Source organism: Protopterus annectens, chromosome 17.part0, assembly GCF_019279795.1.
Source record: "Protopterus annectens isolate FY-2018-M chromosome 17.part0, PAN1.0, whole genome shotgun sequence".
Taxonomy (NCBI): domain Eukaryota; kingdom Metazoa; phylum Chordata; order Ceratodontiformes; family Protopteridae; genus Protopterus; species Protopterus annectens.
Window position 1 is genome coordinate 420,797,331 of NC_056751.1, and position 20,383 is coordinate 420,817,713.

General features: G+C 43.9%; 1 protein-coding gene across 3 annotated transcripts in view; it reads left to right on the forward strand.

Annotated features, from left to right (window-relative positions):
• Positions 1-20,383, forward strand: part of NR1H2 (nuclear receptor subfamily 1 group H member 2) — a 1,405,479-nt gene that overhangs the window by 384,630 nt on the left and 1,000,466 nt on the right. The gene's annotated exons all lie outside the window — the stretch shown is intronic.

Consider the following 20,383-nt stretch of genomic DNA (forward strand, 5'->3'; position numbering starts at 1 on the left):
AGGGCTAGTTGTGTTCCCATCCTTTGGGTTGGAGCCGATGGCTTGTCCGATTTTGGCTCCAGCTCCTACTGTGGTTTCCTTGACTCCAGCTATGTCAGAGCTCAGTGAACCTGTAAGCTAATGCATTGAGGCAGGTATCTCCAGGTTAGGTCATCCCTCAGTAACTTGTCTTTGGTCTCCGAGTTGGGCAGGCTATGGCTCCACTGGAGTCTAGGGCATCCTTGTGATCCTTGGATCCAAGGTTCTTTGGTTCTGGTTGGCCCGCTCCAGGCTTGGCTTTCGACGTCATAGAAATTGTGTTCTCCTGCCAGGGGAGGGATTGGTTGGAGTACAGCTGGTTTTCCCATTCTCTTACATCAGCACCTGTGACTGTTCGTCAGTCTGCTCCTGGACAGCCTATCCCAGTCTGACCCCCTGCTAGGGCCCCTGCTCTTCCCTTTCACCCCCCAAAATCTCTGGAGTCAGAAGTCCCTCTAGTAAGAGGCTGTGCAAGAGGAAGCACCTGGATTCACCTGAGGGTTCCCTTATGGAGGATATTGACCTTGAGGAAGGAGAGGGGTCTCCCCATATCCCCCTGCAGTGTTGCCACCTTTGTTGATCTGTGGGAGTTTCTTTGCCAGCATGGGGAGTAGACTGCTGAAGCCCCTTCTGCGGAGGAGTTGATATTTTTAGAGGCTATCTGGGTGGGCCTATCAGTGTCCTGGGTGCTTCCCCCTCCAGATGCACTGATCGATCTGGTGTCTCAGAGGACATGGATGGAACCCAGTAAGGTTAGAACAGATTCCCAAAAAGATACTAACTCTTCCTAAAGACTAGTTAAATTGAGGTAAGAGCCTAGCCATTGATGCAGTCATTGTGGCAGTAGCCACCAAGAAGGACATTTCACAAGAGTTCCTTAGTCCATCCCCAAATATGGAATTTTTGTCGTGGGACCATTTATGGAGGCGCTGTTGCACCTTGGCCACTGTTGCGGTTAGGATGCTAAATTATTTAGTTCACTTGACCAGGCTTCAAGGGAACATCGTGTCAAGGGATGTCCTTCCATTTCACTGTTGCAGTATTCTTTACTTTAGGGATCCCCTGCTAAGGGTGGCTCGACATCCAGCCAGTGTACCAAACTTTTTAAGATGCCTTAAGGTGTACTCAGTATGTCACACATATGCTCCTTGTGCAGCATAGGGCATGAAGGTGACATCCAGTTGTGCCATCCAAAGAACTGCAAGCCCATGGTAGAAATGCCAATCCAAGGAAAAAGAGGTAATCGGTACATGCAGAAAAGAAATGGACCAGGGGGTGGAGGGAGGGAATGAATACTGCAACAGTGAAGAGAGGGGCATCTACCATTATGGCAAGATTTTACACAACTGTACTATGTCCTTCAATTTCACTGTTGCAGTATTCTTTACGTTATAGAGAGTGCCAAAGCTCCAGAAGGAACTTGGGACGAGGAAGGACCAGCAGAGCCCTCTTGGAAACCATGAAGGATGGCCCTAGCAAAACTAGCTCTAACTCAGGAGATTCCGTCCAACTTGTAGTGCTTGGTAAATGTATGCACAAAACTCCAGGTAACTGCCTCAAGAATAGAGTTAGTGTCCAAACCCTTGGAAAAAGCACCAGAAGAAGTCATAGCCCTAGTAAAATGGGCCTTAATAGAATAAGGAAGGCTTTTACTATGAAAGGAATAACAAAAAGCAATAGCTTTTGAGATCCAAGAAGAAATAGTTTGCTTAGATACAGGTAATCCCAAGGGCCTGGGATGAAAGGAAGCAAAGAACTGATCAGATTTCCTGAGAGATTTTATTTAGATAAGATTAAGACTGAGTTGTCTATGCACATCTAAAGTGTGCAGCACCTTCTCATTAAACGATTGCAGAGCAGGGAAAAAGTGGGCAAATGAATAGACTGATTAAGGGACAATTCATTCACCACCTTGGGTATAAAAGAAGGATTAGTACGCCGGGACACCCTGTCCTCATGAAAGACCAAAAAAAGAGGACAAGCCATAAGGGCTTGAAACTCAAGATACCCATCTGGCAGACGTTAGGGCTAAAAAAAGAACATGCTTCCAAGCGCATTGGTTGTAAGGAAACTGAAGCTGCAGGCTTGTGAAGAAAAGGACATCTACTGTTATGGTAAGATTTTACACAACTGTATTTCAAGACTAAGCAGACGCCGGAGTCTCAGAAGTCTCTGAATGTGGAGTTGTCCACCTTACAATCAATAGTTAACATTCCCTGAGGTTGCTATTCAGTGTGGCCAATGGAACGTACGGAGCAGCTGGTACCAGCACTGCCGTGCATCGCCATGCTTGGATGAGGTTGTGCTTCCTTTATTAACACCCTGTTTGATGGCTCTTCTCTTCCTGCAGAAAGTTAAAGACACTTTGACCAGGATTGAGCAAGATGGAAAAATGTCTCCCTATGGCATACATTTTACTACCACTCAGCAATCCTTTTCACAGAACTAAAAGGGGGAAATATCTTTTCTTTTGGAAGTCACAACAGTCTTTACATAACACTCCTGAAGGATCCCCCTGTGGCGGTGGGTAAACACAGTGGACGCCACCCACACGGCAGGGCTGGTCGGCATAATTAGAGCTTCTTTGGAGCTTTCTGTGGGATGCCATTTCAGTGGTCCTACAGGGTTGCCCAAAGTTCCTGCTCTAGAGGCAGTCGAGGATCATTTGGCTGTATACTACTCAAGATTATTTTTTGTTCCAAAAAAAGAACAAGGACCTCAGGCCAGTTCTGGATTTGACCAAGCTCAATCCTTTTGTAAAGCAGACCAAGTTTTGGACAGTCACAGTGCAGTCCATAGTACCTCTGCTCAGGAAGGATAACTGGATTTACTCAATCAACTTCAAAAATGCCTACCTTCATATAAAAATAGAGAGACAATCCAGGAGATTACTGTGCTTCTGTCTGGCAGCCAGTCATTTTCAGTTCAGAGTACTGCCATTTGATTTCACCACTGCTCCCCAGTGGTCACTGAGTGCATGGGAGTTGTAGCAGCCTGACTTAGGCTGCAGGGTTTTCAAGTCTTTCCTTACCCGAGTGATTGGCTCCTAACCACTCCCACAAAAGCATGCTTAGTCAGGGCTAGGGGCATCTTACTTCAGTTGTACAGTTTTTTGGGGATCACTGACAGTTACCAGAAGTCAAGTCTGTATCCATTTCAGACACTAGAATTCATTGGTTGCCACTTGGACACCGTTTCCCAGATTGCAAAGCTTCCAGAATTTTGAGTCTTTGGTCTTAGGAAGTCTCTTTGCTTTCTTACAAAACACTTCCAGCCTGTCTCCTTCTGAAGCTATTGGGGCACATAGAGACTTCCATTGGTCTGGTCCCACTAGTCAGGTACTACATGAGGGCTCTGCAGTGGACTCTGGAAATGCTTTGGTCTTGTATAACACATCCAGTGGAGTTTACCATAATTCTGATGAACATGTATCAAGATGAAGTCAGGTAGTGGCTGGAGTTTCCCTTAGTATTGGTTGAGAAGACAATTCAAAGGACCTGGTCCTCTTCCAAGGCCAGTCTTCACATCAGTGTCTTAGAGATGAGGGCAGTCCTCCTTATGTTTGAAGCTTTTTTGGACGTTCTCCCCAATAGTTTGATCTCCGTCCAAACAGTATGTTGGTCATTTGGTATCTGAACAAACGAGAGGAACAAGTTCTTAACCTGTTTGTTAGGAGGCTATGAGAGTCTGGCAGTGGACAATTTCATGTCAGTCATTTCTGAATGCAATGCACATCCCAGAGTACATTCTAAGCAGGGACATTCTCCTTCCTCATGAGTGGTCCCTGAAACCAAGAGTCACTGCTTGGATTTTTTTTTGTGCTGGAGGACTCTATGTTGTGAACTGTTTGCATCTCCATCCATCACCAAGTGCATCCGCTGTTATGCCTTACTCTCTCCTCAGGGGCAGTCACCAAGGGGAGCTCTTCTGTATGCTTGGCCTCCCAGTCTCTTATATGCTTATCCTCCAACCCCTTTAATGATAGCTTCTTCAGAAGGCAGCCTGCTGCAGAGTGACTAATAATCTTCATTTCCTTTTAGCCTTAGTGGGTTTAGTTCCCCTTCCTTTGGCATCTTCTACAGTACCTCCTTTGGGTGCTGGATCCTCTTCCATATCTCATCTCCCATCCACCTGGTCTGGACCTGCCCAATCTCCAGACTCTAAAGCTAACAGTATGATTTCTTCAATTCACCTGATGGCCAGAAATCCCAAGCTTTCCAGCAGTGTGATGCATACCTTGACCTCCTCCCAGAAGATGTCTAAACAGAAGGTGTATGCTAGTAAGTGGAAATGTTTTGCTGTTTGAGCTGGCTCTCAGAATTTTGATCCTTTCTCAGCCCTTTGGAGGCAGCTCTGGATTTTCTTGCAGGTTTGTTTAACTCCAGTTCCAGTTATTCTACAATTAAAGTGCAACTGGCAGCCATTTCCAGGTTCCATATCAACGGGGATAATGCATCTCTTACTGCTCTGAAGATTTCAAAAGCCTTCCTTAAGGGTACTTGTCTGCTACAGCCTCTCCTTTGGGATCCTATCCCGCCATGGGATTTGCCTTTTATGCTGCAGGTGTTGCGGTTCATCCATTCAAACCCTCTGCTACCATTGATTTTGAAGCTTTTGTCTTGAAAAACATTTTTTGGTGGCTGTTGCCTCTGCCAGGCTTGTATCTGAGTTGCAGGCTGTCTCTTCTATCCCACCATATTTGATTTTCTGTACATATGTGGTGTCTGTGCATATGGATTCCTACTTTTTCTTCAAGGTGGCTACAGAGAATAATTTGAGTCAAGCCATTTACCTTCCTGTGTTTTTTCCTGATTTCTGCAACAAAGGTGAATATTTGATGTTCTTCATGTTTCATTGTTGCAGTCATCACATTTGGGTTATCTGCCTGCAGGTAGCCCTCAGTCGGCCTGAATTGGATCTTGGGATTTCTGCTTTGGATGCTCTCGCTGCTTCCATGACGTCAGGTCGTCAAGGGTATAAAACATGCAGCCGATGCCATTACATCAGTCTTTCTTGCCGTGCAGTGTCCGAAGCAGAAGCAGTTCGGAAGTGCTGGTCTGTCGCCTCCTGAAATTTTCGTTTTTCAAGTTTCAGACCTGAAGTTTTCTAAAAGATAAGTACCCCATTGGGGATCCTTTTTTCTTGCTTTATCAGATGTCAGAAAAACTTAACAATTGTCTTGCCTGTGGAAAGCCCTCACAGAGATTTTCATTCCTAATGCGTCATCTGTTTAGGCCCAGACCATGACATTCCTCGCTGTCAGTTTTGTGCCTTGGTTAACGCCCAAACTATTCGTCATCGGGCTGTGTTTGTTGCTAAATTCTTTCGCGCTTGTTCTCCATATTCCGAAATGACTTCGATTAACCATCTGACTTCCTATCCTCCGAAAAAACGTAAGGATAAAGACATAGACCACATAGGCCAGTACTCGGTGAGGCACTTTTGCAGCCCCTGATACCTGTTTCTACAGATTTGCAAGCCTCTACTGAGACCCATTCGGAGTCCAGTATGCTGCGAAAGGCATCTTCGACTATGGAACCTGCGGATGTCTCTCCCTTGGATGGGTCCAGAGCTGCTGTGCAGGCACCGGCTTCTGAGGGTGTATTCAAGCCTTCCGATTTTCATATGAAACCGATGCTTTCATTTCAAACCAAAAATACTGAATTTCTCAGGCCCAGAGTTTGAACTACACCTAGGAAATCACAAACCAAGGAAGCATAAAAAAGAAAACCAAGTAATAACAAAACGAGGTCCTTGTCAGCAGAAACCACACAATAAATAAAATCCTTAACGCGTTTTATTTATGATAGCAACAAAGCGTTTTCGCCACAGCAGTCCGTGGCTTCTTCAGAGGAATAAACATCTAAAACAATACGCTCCATTCATATCAGGAAATTCAGGAAGTGACATCTTCCAATTTCCTGAAAGCAGCAACCGTTTTTTAAAAAAATATAATATATTATACAACACAATACACTACAAAACGTATCATTAATTAATACAACAACCTATATATAAAAACTTTGTATAAAAAACATATATAAAATAAAAATAAATTTAAACATGTCTTATAAATCAGATCTAAATATAAGTAAAATTTAAACAGTTAAAACTGCAACTTTTTATTTATTTATTTATTTTCACAGGACCAGCTACCCTAATAAAAATACGTATAAATATATGTATTTATATATGTATACCTACAATTGCAAGCTACTAAACTTAACTTTTGTTAGCACACTGAAAGTGTCCTTAAAACATCCTGTCTTATACCTATAAAAAATATGTAAACCAAGTTTTAACCCTATAATAGAAGGAACCCATTTTTTTAATACTGGTGGTAGGTGTTTTAACTATGGTGTCTCCACATGTTCTTATAACTGTAATAAAAGGATCCATCTCTACCCTGTTTTCATAAAGAAAACTAAAAAAATTAAAAACAAAGATTTTCTTATAAACTACCTAAAGTAACTTTTTAATTTCAGTACAGGAGCTATATTGCAGTTGTTGTTCAACCCAGGATGCCTAAACGCATCAAGGCGTAACTGCCATTCTAGCTCCCTATTTTCCAAATTTAATGAAAAAGGGCCTCCCCTAGTCTTTAATGGTACATGGTCAATGGCCATAAATTGGAAGCTATGACCTGGATTTAAACCTATATGCTTTGCCAGTGCATTGTCACCCTTATCGTTTTTAATAGCATACATATGTTCATACATTCGGTCTCTGACCCGACGGTCCGTTTTACCGATGTAGAACGCTTGGCAACAATTACACATGGCGATGTAAATAATAGATTTACTCTCACAGTTTAAAGTAAAACGGATATGATACTTCCTTTCCCTGACCGTAAATGTTTCACCAATTCTGACCTTATTGCAGAATTTACAAAAGCCACATTTGAACATGCCTCTCTTTTTGTGAAATGTATTTTGAGGTACGTCCCTTTGTAACAATTCCTTGAGGTTGTTTGATCTCTTGAATATAAATCCTGGTTTACTACCTAATTTTTCAACCAAAAGAGAATTTGAAGATATAAGATGCCAATTCTTACGTATTACAGCCAGAATCCCTTTAGAGTTTTTACTAAAGGTGGTGATAAAACTCAAAGAAAAATCATATTCTTCATTTAGAGATGTAACTGTGACTATCTCCCCACTGTTCAAGTCAATCTCCGCCGGTGCTATATTAGTAATGGGGTCAACGTGTGTAGGATTTTTTTGGAGTAGTAAAGGTTTATAAAAACCATTAATCCTTTTAAAAGTGACCTCTCCAATCAAATCTGATAACATTTGGTCAGGGTACCCTCGGTTACTAAACATTTCTCTCAGTAATTCACATTCTTTAATGAAATCAACCATAGTACTGCACATTCTTCCTGCCCTCACCAGTTGTCCCTTTACAATGGACCTTTTCTGTTGGTATGGGTGAAAACTGGAGAAGTGCAGGAATGAATTGCAGTATGTAGATTTTCTAAACACTGTTGACGTTAGTCCTTGACCTACAAGGTCCTTGTCTAACTTAACGTCAAGGTAGTCAATTTCACTGGTTGAAAATTTGAATGAGAGGCATGTTCAAATGTGGCTTTTGTAAATTCTGCAATAAGGTCAGAATTGGTGAAACATTTACGGTCAGGGAAAGGAAATATCATATCCGTTTTACTTTAAACTGTGAGAGTAAATCTATTATTTACATCGCCATGTGTAATTGTTGCCAAGCGTTCTACATCGGTAAAACGGACCGTCGGGTCAGAGACCGAATGTATGAACATATGTATGCTATCAAAAACGATAAGGGTGACAATGCACTGGCAAAGCATATAGGTTTAAATTCAGGTCATAGCTTCCAATTTATGGCCATTGACCATGTACCATTAAAGACTAGGGGAGGCCCTTTTTCATTAATTTTGGAAAATAGGGAGCTAGAATGGCAGTTACGCCTTGATGCGTTTAGGCATCCTGGGTTGAACAACAACTGCAATATAGCTCCTGTACTGAAATTAAAAAGTTACTTTAGGTAGTTTATAAGAAAATCTTTGTTTTTAATTTTTTTAGTTTTCTTTATGAAAACAGGGTAGAGATGGATCCTTTTATTACAGTTATAAGAACATGTGGAAACACCATAGTTAAAACACCTACCACCAGTATTAAAAAAATGGGTTCCTTCTATTATAGGGTTAAAACTTGGTTTACATATTTTTATAGGTATAAGACAGGATGTTTTAAGGACACTTTCAGTGTGCTAACAAAAGTTAAGTTTAGTAGCTTGCAATTGTAGGTATACATATATAAATACATATATTTATACGTATTTTTATTAGGGTAGCTGGTCCTGTGAAAATAAATAAATAAATAAATAAAAAGCTGCCGTTTTAACTGTTTAAATTTTACTTATATTTAGATTTGATTTATAAGACATGTTTAAATTTATTTTTATTTTATATATGTTTTTTATACAAAGTTTTTTATATATAGGTTGTTGTATCAATTAATGATACGTTTTGTAGTGCATTGTGTTGTATAATATATTATATTTTTTAAAAAAACGGTTGCTGCTTTCAGGAAATTGGAAGATGTCACTTCCTGAATTTCCTGATATGAATGGAGCGTATTGTTTTAGATGTTTATTCCTCTGAAGAAGCCACGGACTGCTGTGGCGAAAACGCTTTGTTGCTATCATAAATAAAACGCGTTAAGGATTTTATTTATTGTGTGGTTTCTGCTGACAAGGACCTCGTTTTGTTATTACGCCTAGGAAATCGACGACCAAAGCCCATTCTCAGGCCTACATGCCTCAGAAATAAATGCTTAGAATGGCTGCAGATCTTATTACTTTAATTACGGGAGGCCAGCCTTCCCCCTCAAAAGGCCAAGAACTAATTTCCCTTCTGATTCTTCAGATCATGAGTCTGTTGACTCTGATCCTTCTGATTACCAGGACATACTATTATCTACCGGTGAGGATTCTGATGCAGGGGCTTCCATTCCCTCTGCTTCCCCACCAGAAGATTTCTCCTTTGGTGAAACCCTGCAATACCCTTAGAGAGCATTTCCACTGGGAGTGCCAGGACTATTCTCAGTCCAAAAAGAGACTCAGGGAATTTTTAAACTTGCCTCAGCACAGGCCTCTAGCTAAACCTCCTGTTCTGGAAATTGTAGATGATGTCTTCTTGGAATCCAGCCTTACCCCTGATACTTTGCCTCCAGCTCCCAGGAAACCTGACAGGCACTACAGAGTACCTGACTCTCACAAATTTCTCTTTAAGAATCCTACTGCGGATCCAGAGACCATTTCCCAGGGACCTAAAGGCATTAAGGCTACAACAGCCAAAAACCCTGCCCCTTCAGACGGGGACTCTAGGGCTTTAGACAGATTTGGTAAGAAGGTATACACCTCTGCTACTCTAGTCATCAGGGCTTTAAATTGCCAGTTTCATATGTTAAAGTATCAGCAACATATTATGGAGCCAATTAAACAGAAAATGATGTTGATTCCTGATTGTGCAGAACATAAAGATTTACAAGAGTTAATGTGTTCTGCTAACCAAGTTGGAAAACATACTTTGCAATGTGGTTTTAATGCCTTAGAAGCATCTTGCAGGGCTGCTGTCACTGGGTCTGTCCTTGGAAGGCTTACTTGGCTTAAGGAACAAATCTTGCCAGACCATGCCAAAGCAAAATAACTAGATGGACCATTAAACCAAGAACCCCTGTTTGGCAATAAAGCAGAAGAAGTCCTCAGAAAGATGGAGGTAAAAGCTAAATCTATGCAAACTGTTAAAGATTTCCTACAGGTACACCACCTAGATTCAGTAGGCATTGGCCTTATAAAAATTGGTCTTTTCCAGTCCCTCCCACACCTTCTCAGTCCAAACCCAGGGGCAACAGACTACAGACCACCTCTATTACAGTCTCAGGTTATGCACAATGGAGTGCTCCCATCTCTAAAACAGGGAGTAGTAAACCTCCATCCTATGATAAAATTGCACAGTGACTTATCCTTATCTCTTCCAAGCCTTGCCCAAGTGCTTGCACCACCCTGAGAAGGAAAACTTCATGCCCAGCATGCAAAAAACTGGGAGTGCATCACACAGGACAGATGGGTCTTGAACTTGTAAACTAGGGATACAGATTCTACTCCCACTCATTGCCAACCCCAAGCAGATGGCCAGACCTCCCCCCAAACCAATGGGCATAGGCTCAAAAGCAAGTACTTTCTCTTCTCAGCATCAAGGCTATTCAGCCTGTCCCAGCAGAGCAAAGGGGACAAGGTTTTTTCTCCAGACTGTTTCTGGTACCCAGAAAAGAAATATCCTGGCACCCTATCCTGGATCTGTCTAATCTAAACACCTTCCTGGTGGTTCCAAGGTTCAAAATGCTTACTCTCCAACAGCTGCTAGCCACCTTAGACTTAAAGAAGCTTATCTGCACATCCTCATTAGAGAATCTTGCAGGAAATGTCTATGTTTCAGAGCAGGTTCTATGCACTGTCAGTTCTCTGCACTTCCCTTTGGTTTATCTACTACACCCAGGGTATTCACAAAATGCCTAGCTCCAGTCATTGCATATTGCAGGCAGAGAAAAATTCAAATGTGCCCATACTTGGACGATTACCTGATTCAGGTGGACAGTCAGGAATTGCTAATCCAGCACCTGGCATTCGTAAAGAGACTTCTAACTTCACTGGGGTACACCATCAACAAAAAGAAATCACATCAGGTGCCCAGCTAACAGATTGTATTCCTGGGTGCAAGCTTGAACACAACTTCCCAGATGGCAATCCTCACACCAGAAAAACAAACTTTGACTACTTCAATCTACTGGCCGCCAAAACTCAGCTATCTGCAAGAAAAATACTGCAAGCCCTATAGTTCATGGCCTCTTGCATTCTCCTAATTCCATATGCAAGACTGCATATGAGGAAACTTCAGTGGTACTTAAAAAGTCTCTGGTGTCAACATTCTCAGGACATGGAAACAATGCATCTGATATTGTTAATCTGCATTCATTCCTTATGTCTGGGTAGTCGGTTCCGACCTCGGAATCGAGCCGGCCATCTTCCAAGCTCGCACCAGCCATGAACCCTCGAGCTAAACTCTTACCCAAAATTCCCCTATCCCTGTTACCTCAGATTTCATTTGCCGTGTCGCCATTCAGTCATGTCAAGCCATTGCTCTTGAGCCAAGTTACTTTTCTTGATTTATTACCTCGTAAATTTACCTTTCTTCAAGGAAATTTATTTGCATAGTTGTCTCTGACCCTATCGCATCAAGCAACTCTGTTTTTTACGTGTTTACCCACTTTCTTACCTTGTTGGCATCTGTTTTACCATTGTTGGCAATCCTTCCCCTCGTACCTTCGGGTATTCTTTGTACCATAGCTGGTTCTCTACTTCCCCTTTTTTTCTTTCCCTTCTATCTGTTTTTTCTCTCACCTATCATGGCATAAAAGAAAGGATGTCCAGGCCTTAAGAGGTGTACTAGTTGTGGCCACAAGTTACCTACTTCAGACGCACATGCCTTATGTGTGTACTGCTTGGGTGAACCTCACTTAATTGTCGACCCACCTTGTGGAATTTGTAAAACTTTTTCATCCCGGACCCTCTTAGAGAGGAAAAACAAACTTATTCTAAAGGGTATTATGAAAGCCCCCTTTACACAGGATATTTCTGGGTCAGAGGCTTCATCCCCTCCTAGCTCCCATAGAAAGAAAGACAACCTAAAGAAGATTAAGTCTCTTCCTTCATCCACTTCTGGGGACCCCCAAAAACCGAGACCAAAGAAAGTTAAATTGTCATCTTCTGAACGGACTTCGTCGGCTCTGAGGCTTTCGGAGCCGAGACCTACAGCTCCGAAGCCGTCGGCACAGACTCCTACTATGGCACCAAGTGTGCTTCAGACAACATTGGAACCGAGGGGCTCCTCGGCTCAGACTCTTTCACTGGCACAGACCATACAGTCGATACAGGCTATGACGTCAAGGGATTTTTCTGGCACCTGTACCTTCTTCGGCACCAACTCTTCAGTTGGTTCCGAGTACTCCTTGGTCAGCGCAGACTCTCTTGGCACTGATTATGGTGCCAACTACCGCTACGGCACCGTCCTTGTCGGTGCAGACTCTGTTCTTGGCACCGACAACTCTCTCAGTGCAGACACCGATAGTACAAGCCATTACAGCACCATTGCCTTCGGTGCAGACACCTGTCCTACCTGCTGTTACGACGTATTCTCCTTTTAAAGACCCCTTTGTGGGCTTTCAATTTACTCCATCTCTAGATAGACCTGACTCCCCATCAGCTATGTTCATGAGATCCACTAGAAGCTTCTCTTCTCTGAACAAGATGTGGCGCACATTGTGGACCAATTGCTTTCGGCTAGAGGAATCCCACCTGGCAAGACCTATCCCTCCCTTGGAGGGGAACATTTTTCCTCAGAGACCCCTACTTGTTCTCCTCTGTGTCATCTTCAGCCTTTCAGCCCCTTCCTAGAGCACTGACTTCCCCTGCTGTGGCTCCTTTTGTAGACCTTACTAAGGAACCGCAGCTGCCTTTTTGGCAGGAGAGACACTTTACTCCTGTCACTTCTCAGGATGCTAGCTGTGGCACAGTTTCCCCTGCATCCCATGGCCATCCGGAGACTCCTAGTCGGTAGGCTGGCTTGCTTGTGCGAGGGGTGAGTGTAGGCTCCCACCCCTCCTTAGGTGGACCAGCCTTTCAACATATGGAGAAGGCTCTTGCCACTGTAGGCAATCCTGTGCCACCAGGTTTTCCATCATCCTCTGGGCCACAACTCACACAAGCCACCCCTAGCAGACACCGGGCACAAGGGCTTCAGGATGCACTCCCACAGGAGGCCCCTCTTGTGCCGTCTTCCCCAGCATCTCCCTCTGAGGAAGTTCGTCACAAGAGTTTGTGTAAGAGGAAGTACGTGGACTCCCCAGAAGAGTCCCTCACGGAAGACACAGATTTTGATGATGGTGAAGGGTCCCCTCTATCACCCTCTAAGGTATCCTTTGGGGATATCCTTGAAATCCTTAAACAGGGAGGTGATTGGCAGCCTTCGAACCTGACATCTGAAGAGTCTGTGTTTGTGCAGGCCTTTCCTGCCCAGCCCCCTACCTCCTGGGTTACTCCACCTGCCAACGAACTTATCCGGCTTGTCATGCAGCATGCATGGAAGGCTCCTGACACCATTGAAGTCATTCCCTGGAGGCCAGATAATATCTTGTCCCCTCCAGATACTGACCTCCAGTAGTGCAAAGGTCTTCCAGTAGATGCCATGGTGGTGGCAGCCACAACTAAAAAGGATCTGGTACAAGAGAGCCAGACTGTCCATCTGCCCAACAAGGAGTCCCGGGCACTGGGCAGATTAGGGAAGCGTACCTTTGCATGAGCGACCTTTGTGGTTAGGTCCCTGAATTATATGGCACATTTTACCAGGCTTCAAAGAGGCTTAATTTCTGAGCTCTCTGAAACTTTGGCCAGAGTTGTGTTTGATGAGGTCCATGACAAAGTGGCCTCACAGTTAGCCACCCTTGAATCAGTATCTAACTCCTCCATGCATCTGATTTCTCATGCATCAGAAGGAGCAGCGGGTGCAGGCATAGTCATGAGACAACATGCCTGGATGTGCCTGTGTGACCTCATGGAACCCTTTGAGGCTTCCTTTCTGAATGCTCCCATTGAAGCCTCTCTGTTATTTGGACCCAAGGTGAAAGACACACTGGCTAGATGTGAATAGGACGGTAAGACCCTTGCTGCTGTGGCCATCTGTTACTCTTCCCCCTTAACGGGCTTTCTCCAGAAACCAGAAGAGCGGGAAGATGTGGCACAAAAGGTCTCAAGGTTCTTTCTGTGACACATGAGCCAATTTCTCCCCTAGAGGCAGAGGGGGAAACTCATATGGAAGATGCCCCTTTCAGGGCAGAGGAGATCCATGTAACCAGGGTTCCAGAGACTCCTTCTCTGGTCAATCCTACCAGCACTCTTGAAGAGTGGCCCAACTGCTTTCCACTTGAAGTGGTTGGAGGTCATTTCTCTTTGTACCCTTCTGCCTGGCTAAACATTACCACTGACTCTTGGGTACAAAAGATAACCAGAGGTTATCATATCCCCTTCAATCTTTGTCCCATCCCCCTAAGAAACCTTCCCGACATTCCACCCAGTCAAAGGGAAGAAGCAGCATTAGAGATCTCAAAGCTGCTAGAAAAAAAGTGTCATCCAAGTAGTCCCCTCAGACCTGATAGGATCCAGATTCTACTCAAGACTATTTTTGGTGCCAAAAAAGACAGGGGACTGGAGACCAGTTTTGGATCTCAGTGCATTAAACAAGTTTGTAAAGGTACAGAAATTCTGGATGGTCAAAATTCAGTCTATCTATCCACTCTTGGAAAAAGATGATTGCATGTGCTCTGTAGATCTTCAAGATGTGTACTACCACATAAAGGTGGACAGACCATCAGGAATATTCCTTCGGTTCCGTGCAGGAGCCAGTCATTACCAGTTCTGAGTACTGCCCTTCGGATTCTCTACAGCCCCCAGAGTGTTCACAAAGTGCGTGACAGTCGTCACAGCTCACTTGCGACTACAGGGATTCCAGGTGTTTTCTTACCTAGACTGGCTCATTACCGCCCCCACCAGACATGTATTGGAAGCAGCCATGGCATGCTCTCTTCACACCGCAGGAAGGCTAGGCATAACTATAAACTGGCAAAAATCCAACCTGACCCCATCTCAGTCCATAGAATTCATCGGGGTCCTGTTGAATACAAAAAACTGCAGAGCATCCATTCCAGAGCACAGAATCATAAGGATAAAACAACTCCTCATACCGATCCTTTCAAGAGAAAAATCCACGGCACATTCTGTTCTCCAGCTGCTGGGTTCCATGGCAGCCTCCATTACTATTGTCCCCCTTGCGAGGTTCCACATGAGGCTTCTACAATGGCTACTACTCACTCAGTGGTATCCCTTCCAGTATCCTCTATCATCCAAGATTTGGGTAATCCAGAGGTGCAAACAAGACTTAATTTGGTGGATGTCACAGAACCCATCACAGTGGTCTCGTTCCTTTACCCCCCAACAGCCCAAGGCCACAGTGACCACAGATGCCTCTCTGATGGGGTGGAGGGCCTATTTCAGGGAAAGACAGTCCAGGGCACGTGGTCCATCTGCATATAAATGTCCTAGAGCTGAGGGTGGTGCTTCTAGCGTTGCAAGCATTCAGTCCCCTACTGCCGCCAGGGACTATTGCGATACAATCAGACAACATGGCAGTAGTCTGGTACATCAACAAACAAGGCGGAACCAAATCTTACCTACTTTGTCGGGAGGCCATGAGAATATGGCAATGGGCAATGGCTACCAACTGCTTTCTCATTGCAATGCACATTCCCGGGAGCTCCAACGTATAGCAGACAGACTCAGCAGGTGCATTCTACAACCTCACGATTGGTCCCTGAATCCTTTAGTAGCGGTGGAGATTTTCAGCCGCTGAGGTCTCCCTTGCTGTGACCTCTATGCATCTCCGATCAGTTACAAATGCAGCAAATACTTCGCCCTGATTCCCCCTCGGGGACAGCCACCCAAGGATGCTCTAGTCCATGATTGGCCCTCAGGTCTACTTTATACTTTTCTTCCTCTTCCCCTCATCCCCCAGTTCCTGAAGAAAGCCCGTTGGTTGAAGAGCAAAGTAATTCTCATAGCGCCATATTGGCCTCTTCAAATTTGGTTCCCCTTTCTATGGCCTCACCTGCTAGATCAACCATGGATTCTCGATCCAACTCTGGAGTTGATCTCCCATCCGCAGAACCTGATTCGCCCAAACTTGAACAGCCTAAAGCTCACAGCTTGGCTTCTCCACTTCCTGTGATTGCCAGGCAGAATGATCTTCCTTCCCCAGTACGTGACATTCTTATTGCATGTCATAAGTCTTCCACCAGAAGTACATATCTCAGCAAGTGGAAAAGGTTTACTATTTGGCTGAAGGAAAAGCAGATAGACCCCTTTTCAACACCGGTGCCAGTGGTGCTGAAATACCTGTCAAGATTATTCTAATCTGGCCTCTCTGCTTCTACCATTCAGGTTAATTTGGCAGCAATATCTAATTTTCACAATGGTGTCCAAGAGTCTTCCCTTATGTCACACAAATTATACAAGACCTTTTTAAAAGGCGTAAATCATTTGAAACCCCCATTTAGAGAACCTACCCAACCATGGGACCTGTCATTAGTCCTGCAAGCTCTGACAACGTCACCTTTTGAACCAGCTTCCAACCACGGGACCTGTCATTAGTCCTGCAAGCTCTGACGTCACCTTTTGAACCAGCTTCTTCATGCAACCTCAAGTTTCTTTCACGGAAAACTTTGTTCTTGGTTGTCATTACTTCTGCCAGACGTATTTCTGAACTTCAAGCTCTGTGCATCAATCGGCCCTACTTGACCTTTCATAAAGATAGTGTCATTGAGAACTAATCCTTCCTTTCTGCCAGAAGTGATCTCTGAAATGTACATTAACCAAACCATTGAATTGCCAGTTTTCTTTCCCAATCATTCTAACAGCGGAGAGTATTGCTTACATACTCTAGACATTCATGGGCAAATTTGTTTCTACCTGGGCAGGACTAAGGCTTCTCGCAAATCAGATAATTTATTCTTGGCCTGTTCTGGACCTAGGTTAGGATGTACTGTTTCTAAGGTCACATTGGCTAAATGGTTAAAAGACTGTGTAACATTTATTTACAAAGAGCACAATATCCCTCTAACTACAGCCATAAGGGCTCATTCCACAAGGTCAGTAGGAACTTCTGCTGCCTTCCATGCTAGAGCTTCTTTACATGACATTTGTGCAGCTGCAACTTGGGCTAGACCTCATACCTTCATCAACCATTACAAATTGGATTTGGCCTCCAGAGGAAGAGCATCTTTTAGTTCAGTGGTGCTCAGGAATGTCCTTCCATGAGAGCCTCCCGCAAATAAAGGTAGCTGGGTACTCTGTCCCAGACGTAAGGAATGAACGAGGATTAACATCAGATAAAGAAGTTATGTCTTACCATAATATTCCATCTGTGTTGTTGATCCTCGTTCAGTCAATACGGCCCTCCCTCCTTCCCCCTCCTGAGGCTTATAGTGGATCTCATCATCTGGTTCCGTTAAGTCATTTGACCAGAGGTAGCTTCTACCTTCTTTTGACTTGCAAACTCAATCTGAGGTAACAGGGAGCAGGGAATTCTGGGTAAGAGTTTAGCTCAAGAGTTTGTGGCTGGTGTGAGCTCGGAAGATGGCTGGCTTGGTTCCGAGGTCGGAACCAACTACCCAGACATAATTGGTGAACGAGGATCAACAACACAGATGGAACATTATGGTAAGACATAACTTCTTTTTCCTGTCATTCCTTCCCTAAGAGCAGAGTTCCTTTGGTGGGCAGAGGACTGCTACCACAACAAAGGACTCCCTTTTACTCAACCCCCTGCTGCCCAAACCCTAACAACAGGCACATCAAACTATGCATGGGGGGCTCACATGGCAGGACAATGTATTCAAGGCAAATGGAGCCCAAAGCAAATGCACTTGCATATCAATCAAAAAGAAGTTTTAGCTGTACAGAATGCTCTGACAGCCTTCAAATGGCTTATTCTAACAGGGCAACTATTGATAAAGACAGACAGCACCACAGTTATGTGGTACATAAACAAGCAGGGGGGAACCCATTCCTACACACTCTGCAGGTTAGCCATGGCTCTTTGGAGCACAGCCTTGTGCAATCGAGTACACCTGCAAGCTCAATTCCTGACAGGCAAACAAAATCTAATGGATCCACATGAGTGGAAACTGGAACCCAAATCATTCAAGCTTCTGATCCACAGGTAAGGCGCACCAGAGGTGGACCTCTTTGCTTCCCCTCAGAACTATCAGTTGAGCAAATATTGCACCAGAATTCCCCACAGCCAAGCATGGAAAGTGGGTGCTCTGTCCTTTACATGGGAAAACCTCTCAATCTATACCTTTCCCCTCTGCCCCTCCCTTTGAAGGTTCTAAAGATCAAACAGGACAATCCAAGGACAGTTGTGATGGCACCAGACTGGCCACACCAGCACTGGTACCCGATTCTGAGCAGTCTGACAGTAATGCCACCATGGCACCTGCCTCAGACCTCCTCCCTGCTGTTCCAGAAGGGGGGGTGGCAGAATTTGCATCCTCAAGCTATAAACCCTGAACCTAGCAGCCTGGCTCATCCCCTGAGCTCATCACCAGCAACCCTCAGTAAACAGGTGTTGGATGTCATTCTTGAGGCAAGGAGGCCTAGTACTAGAAAATCCTATTCAGAAAAGTGGAAAAGATACTGTTCTTGGAGCCAGTCTCAAGGAATGGACACAACTGTGCCCAGCTTACCTCATATACTAGATTACTTAACAGAAATGCTCCACAAAGGCCTGTCCTTCTCTTATTTATTTATTTATTTATTTATTTATGTAACATTTATTTTACCAGGATAAGTCCAACTGGACATCATGTGTCCTTTTTCAGTGTAGTCCTGGGGAGAAAAGCTCCAAAGAAATAAGTGTACATACATGTTTTAGATAACAACAAAACTGGCATACAAGATAAGAGAAACAATGAAGTACAAAAAACAATTATGTAGAACAATAAGATACTCAGGAGTAGTACCATTATTTACAGTATATACAAAAAGTGCATTTCAGGTGAGAGTATAGTGTATGCATTAAAGGCTTTAACGGGTCACTTACATATGGAAAAGTGGATCTTGAAGGGTGGTCTTTGCAGTTGCAGAGAGGGTTAGTATTGAGGTGTAATTTAAGAAGGCCTTTGAAGTTGCCTGTGTGACTTTGTAGCCTGAGTTCAGGTGGGAGGGTGTTCCATGCTTTGGCAACATCATGGGAAAATAAAGCCTCCCCAGAACTGTTATTGCCTGGATTAACTTCAGTCAGGTTTCTGATACATAACCGTAGCTCCCTTTTAAGGTTGTGAAAGTTTAGCATGTCGGTAAGGACAGGGCACTTCCCCGGATGGAAGAGAATTTGATGGGCTATGATCAGTTGGTGGTAGCGTAGGAGGTTTGGAAATTCTAACCAGTGCAGTTTAGTTAGGGATAGGCAATGGTGGAAATGTGGTCTATTATTGGCAGCGAACCTAGCTATTTTATTGTAGCATGTAGAGAGTTTGTTCAGGTTGGTTTTGTTAATATTGGTGAGAACTGGAAAGGCGTAAAGTAGTGTTGATAAGAGATGAGTTCTGGCTATTGTTGTTCTAGTCTCAGGGGTTAGGAATAGTTTGCAACGATATAGGCAACCTAGTTTTTTATGGACTTTAGAGATAGTTTGGGATATGTGCTTGTTGTATTTAAGTTGATGATCAGTAGTGATGCCTAAGAGATTAGCCTAAGTTACTGGAGTGATGAGGGTGCCATTGGTAGACATGATGGTAAAGGTGGCATTGCAGTGTTTGGTTGTGTGGAATAGTATTAGCTGTGTCTTTTGGGGGTTTAGTATTAGTTGGTAGTTTAGCCAGTTCTCTACTTCACTGAAGTATTCTTGGGCTTTACTTTGAAGTAATTGGATGTTTGTTGCTGAGCAGATTAGGGTAGTGTCATCCGCATACTGGACAATTAGTGGTAGCTAGGTGGAGATTATTTGTAAATATGTGGAAGAGAAGGGGGCCAAGGATTGACTCTTGTGGGACACCACATGTGACAGGGAGTGGGGGGGATAGGGAGTTGCCCGATTTGACAGATTGTGACCGGTTGTTTAGGTAACTGTTAAACCATTGTAGAGTGGGGTCATTAAGGTTGAGTTCTGCTAGACAGGTGAGGAGTTTGTTATGAGAAACTGTATCAAATGCCTTGGATAGGTCTAAGAAGGTGGCAGAGACCAGCTTTCCTTGGTTCCTGTGTGAGTTTATGGTATTGGAAAAGTTAATTAGGGCAGTGTTGGTGCTATGGGAAGGTCTGAATCCATGTTGGGTTTTAGTTAGAAGGTTGTTGGTTAGCAGGTGGGTAAGGAGTTGGTGGTGGATACATTTTTCTAGAATTTTTGAGAGAGGTGATAGGATTGCAATGGAACGGTAGTTGGAGAGGTTAGTAGATGGACCTCCCTTGTGGAGGGGGATGATATATGAGGTTTTCCATAATGAAGGAATAGTATGCAGGGCGATAGATCTGTTAATAAGTAGGGAGATGGGGTAGGCGATGGCCTTGGATGCAATTTGTAGATATTTACCTGTTGGCAGCTAGGGTGGTAGGTTTGAGTTTAGCTAAGAGATTTTGAATGGTAGATGTTGGTACTGGGGTGATTGTGAAACGGCTAGAGTTAGTCTGGTAGTTTAAGGGTTGAGGTTGGGTTGTGGGTGATATT